This window comes from Hevea brasiliensis, chromosome 11 (assembly GCF_030052815.1).
Source record: "Hevea brasiliensis isolate MT/VB/25A 57/8 chromosome 11, ASM3005281v1, whole genome shotgun sequence".
Taxonomy (NCBI): Eukaryota; Viridiplantae; Streptophyta; class Magnoliopsida; order Malpighiales; family Euphorbiaceae; genus Hevea; species Hevea brasiliensis.
Genome location: NC_079503.1, coordinates 8,220,954 through 8,226,130, shown reverse-complemented (window position 1 = coordinate 8,226,130; position 5,177 = coordinate 8,220,954). Strand labels below are relative to the sequence as shown.

The window sequence follows — 5,177 nt, the reverse complement described above, 5'->3', positions numbered from 1 at the left end:
CTATAATATAATAATAAAATGTATAGTTATTAAATCTGGATCAAATTAGCATAGGCCCTTAAATTTGTTCAGGTTTATAATTAAATCAAATAAGAAAGTAACTCGGTGTAATTCAATTAATCTTACAGTTGAATTGATAAATTGATGTAACTAAATTAATCTGATAAGTTCAATTATTTAATATAATTTTTTAATATTAATATAAAAAATTAAACTCATAATCTCATGCAAAGTTTTTAAAATCAAAATTAATTTAATTATTTTAAAATTAAAATCAATTGAACTAACTTCATGAGTATGTGTTTTTTTTATTTCAAGATATTTATTTATTAACATACACTTAATATTTTATAAATATTAAAAAGATAATTATACATTTATATATGTTTTTATACATTACATACTTCAATACTTTTATATAATATTTAAAAACACTATTAAAATTTATTAAATATAAATGGAAAATATTAAAGTTCCATTTAAATAATTAAAAATTAATTAATTATTTTTATTTATTTATTTATATTAATATTATTATATTTAATTAATATTTAATTACATTATATATATTTAATTCATTTTTAATAATTCATTGATTAAATTTTTTATTTATTCATTAAATTCCTTCGTCAAGTCAACTTCTGGATCGGATTTAATAATATGACAAAATAAATATATAATAACTAAACTTGTTTAGAAAAAAAATCATATTTTTTCTCATATTTTAACTATGTCTAAATAATGTAAGAAAAATTAAATTTATTTTTTTCTTTTTATTTTTCTAATTCAATTTCTCTTTATTTCCCAATATAACTAAGGACGCAAACAAAGGTTAACGATTTCAAATCCTCAAAATTTTATTTTTTTAAAATTTTCGAAGTAACAATTAAAAAAAAAAAAAAACTTACATTTTGCTTATCTTTCCTGGAAGGAAGTAGGGATGTGTAACACCTTCACTTTAGCTAGTTCGTGCATTTTACTGTTTCGGTGACCAATGTCGGTCCGGATAGTCAAAATGTCTAGAACTATATTTAGACTAGAATGAGAGTCATAAATAGTCCAAACAATAACAAGAAAAATTTTTAGAAATAAAATACATTAAAGTTAAATGAGCAGTAGCTCTAGCGATGAGTGACCTAACGGGAAATTACTGTGAAGACAACTAATAACCCTAAACCCTAGGAGAATTATGTGAAATAATTTTTGGGACTCCAGAGAGGAGTTATTGAGGGTTCAATAACAATAAATTGCTAAGAAAAGCCAAGGATAATTAAAAAAATCGGTACAGACAATTTTAGCTCATTAAGCTAAATGAAAGACATTTTGATCATTTTGCTTTTAGAGATGATTTTTTATCTACTTGTCCATGTAAGTGGGTGAATTATATGACATAAAATATGAATTAATATTGGTGAGAAAATAATTAAAAATGAGTATTTAGAAAATATGATAAGATGAGATAAGGTGCTCCGGCACTCCGTGTGACAAGCCTTGCTCGGCTACACCCCAACCTTAATAGGACGGGTTTGGGTCGTATATAATTGGGTTTGGGACGGGTTCGGATTTGAAATTTAATACCCGTGACGGGTTTTGGGCCGAATTTGAATTTTTTATGTTGGGTATCTGTTACCGAAACCCCGTTTATATAAATATTTAATTAAATATAAAATATATATTTTTTAAAAAATATTTATAAATTTGTATATATTTTATTTTATATAAAATAAAATTAAAATATTTTTTCAAATTATTAATTTTTTAAAATATAAATTATTAATAAAAATAATTTTTTATATAGATTATCAATTAATATATAAAATTAAACGGGTTCGGATATTTTTCGGGTAATAACAATCGGATTTGGAATGGGTTCGGATAGTTGAGAATAAATTTTAATTGATTTGGGACGGGTTCGAGTTTTGAGAATATTAATCGGTTTCGGTTTTCGGGTATGGTGATTTTCACTGGTACCCTATCCGTTGCTATCCCTACGTGAAAGTTTAAGTTTCCTTGCTAATTGATTGTGAGTTAAGCAAAGGTTGTCATATAAGCAAAGATGGATTGTGGATGAAAATATTTGAAATCGAATGCAAAAGAAAGAAAGGTTTAACTTTTTCTTTTTTGCAAAGTGTCACGACCCAACCTATGGGCCGGACCGGCACTAGGACCTGGGCCAGCCTAAAGCCCCCGAGGCCCGTAGTAAGCCTTAACTATTCATTTACCCAACTCTAAGGCCCATTGGGCCCAAATTCAAGAAAACAAACGGACAGAGTCCGGCCATAAAATGGACTTTCCAACGGGGAGTTTTCGACTCACCCGACCTGTAAACACAATAAACCATCCATTGGGGAGCTCAGCTCACCCTCCACATACTCATCAACATAATAATAAATGGGAGCTCAGCTCCCTCATCCAATCCATCAAAACAGACTTAAAATATTAAGTTTACAGGTCCAACATGAATATAATATTACAGACCAAATTCAAATAATTACTGCTAACACATGCGGAAATTCTAGGAGTAAATAAAATTACACAAATATCAATAAACAACCTGCGAAGTATAAAAGCAGGTTAACCCAGAATAAATATCCTCCTGTGGCCTGTAAAAATTTTTGAACAGGAGTGAGCGTTCGACTCAGAGAGTAAAATATCAATCTTAACTATAATCTCTATAACTATCTGAACTAATGCACCCTGTAGAGTGAAATGCAACATAAACAACATTTTCACATCATAACATCAAAAAGGTAATTTGGAGCACTCACACACCCTGTAGTATCAATCATAACATATGGGAGCTGATCCCCTATACAGCTCTCTTAAATCCAACTTTGGTGCCAATAATTACTCAAGCTCGGACTTCCACTTAATAACCAAATCGAGGGTCCCAATAATTACTCAAGCCGTGACTACCTCGAAGGAACGGGTCCCAATTACTCAAGCCGTGACTACCCGTCCTATCCATAGTCCACACCACATCACGCACGCCAACGCACGCTGCGCTCCAAATTACCACAACAACATCCATGGCATATTAATGCTATGAATGCAACATAAATCGTGCCTAGAGTTTAAATTAATAGATCTATCCATATAAGTGATGCATGTTCATGATGAACATATAATAATATCGAAATTACAATTAAAATTAATATTTTACTCACAGACTTGATGACAAATTACTGTGGCGGCTGGGCGGAGGAAGAAGGCTGTCCCGGCTCACCTGACAATTATATTATAATTATTTAATACAAATGACTCAATACAAATCAAGAAAAGACCCAATACGTCCTAAGTCGTGCCGAAAATCCGGCAGAGTCTCCCCTATACCTAGGACCTACCCAACCTGCAAAAGGGCTCAAAACACACTTCTATATCCACAATCCATATATATACAACTCAATCACATCACACAGCCCCTCCTGGGCCCATCAAATCAATCATTCATCACAATATGTAAAATTTCAATTTAGTCCTTATAATTGATCATTTTTGCAAAAACTGCTAAAATAAAATCTAAAAATTATAAAACTCGCCTTGTCCTTAGAAATATTACTAAGCTATTGCAAAAAGAATCGTAATTTTCTAAGCTACCACGAATATTTTATGGATTTTCAATCCTATTTAAGCACTAGAAAATTACGAAAAAGCAAGGTTCGGGTTTACCTCTGCCGATTCTGACTTCGGGAACGCGCTCGGGATGCCTGACAATGGTGGGGTAGCCAAAACCTCGATCCAATTCGGAGACTTTTCCGGTGGTAGTGCATGCGCCGGAAATTCACAGATCCTGACAACCGCCGAATTCCGAATTGAGGATACCTACACGGCCCAATAATAATATATAAAAATCGTGGGTGTTACATTCTTCCCCCTTACAGAAAATTCGTCCTCGAATTTTACACAAGGCAGAATAAATCACATGATTATACATTGAACAGATAAGGGTACTTGCTACGCATGTCCCGTTCTAACTCCCAGGTGCACTCTTCCACTGACTGACTCCTCCATAAAACCTTCACCATAGGGATCTGTTTTGATCTTAATTGTCTCACTTGGTAGTCCACTATGGCTACAGGTTGCTCCTCAAATGTCAAGTTCTCTTTTAACTCTATTACATCTGGTTATAGTACATGAGAAGGATCTGGAATGTATTTTCTTAGCATGGAGATGTGAAACACGGGATGAACGTGAGAAAGGTTGGGTGGTAGCTCCAACCGGTAGGCAACTGCTCCAACTCTATCAGTAACCTCAAAAGGTCCGATATACCGAGGTGCCAACTTGCCTTTCTTTCCGAATCTCATGACTCCCTTCATTGGAGATACCTTCAGGAATACATAGTCGCCCACTGCAAACTCCACATCCCTCGTCTGGGTCCGCATAACTCTTACATCTCTTGAAAGTGTCCTCGATCGTTCCCTGATTAAAGGAACTACCTCTGAAGTGTACTGCACTAGGTCTACATCATGCACCCTTGCTTCCCCCATTTCTGTCCAACACAGAGGAGACCTACACTTTCTTCCATATAGTGCCTCATAGGGTGCCATCCCTATGCTGGAGTGATAACTGTTGTTGTAGGCAAACTCCACCAAGGCTAGCTGCTCATCCCATTGACCTCCAAAATCCAAGACACTCATGCGAAGCATGTCTTCCAGTGTTTGGATTGTCCTTTCTGTCCGTGCATGCGAGGGTGGAAGGTATCTTGAAGTTCAATCAGGTGCCAAGTGCCTCCTGCAACTTTCTCCAAAACCGAGAAGTGAACGGGGCCCTCATCGGATATTATGGAAGCCGGAACTCCATGCAATCGACTATTTCTCGAATGTAGAGCCGGGCATCTTGTACCGCAGTATGTAGTCTTACTGGTAAGAAGTGAGCTGATTTGGTCAAGCGGTCTACAATTACCCATATCGAGTCATATCCTCGCGTGGTACGAGGCAACCTATCACAAAATCCATAGTAATCATTTCCGCTTCCATTCGGGATAGGGAGCTCTTGCGACTTCACGACGGTCTCGTGTTCAAACTTCACCTTCTGACAAGTCAAGCACTTGGACACAAAGTCTGCTATGTCTCTCTTCATGCCATTCCACCAGTAGCTATCTTTCACATCATGGTACATCTTGGTGGAACCTGGGTGGACACTGTACAGTGTATAGTGTGCCTCTCGCATGATTTCAT

General features: G+C 35.0%; 1 long non-coding RNA gene across 1 annotated transcript; it reads right to left on the bottom strand.

The window, feature by feature from the left end:
• Positions 1 to 2,382: 2,382 nt before the first annotated feature.
• LOC131170561 (uncharacterized) lies at positions 2,383 to 3,334 on the bottom strand. Its single transcript, XR_009141341.1, has 2 exons — positions 3,168 to 3,334; positions 2,383 to 2,603 (listed from the first exon to the last, which is right to left on the bottom strand). It is a non-coding gene; the product is annotated as an uncharacterized LOC131170561 (long non-coding RNA).
• Positions 3,335 to 5,177: the final 1,843 nt, after the last annotated feature.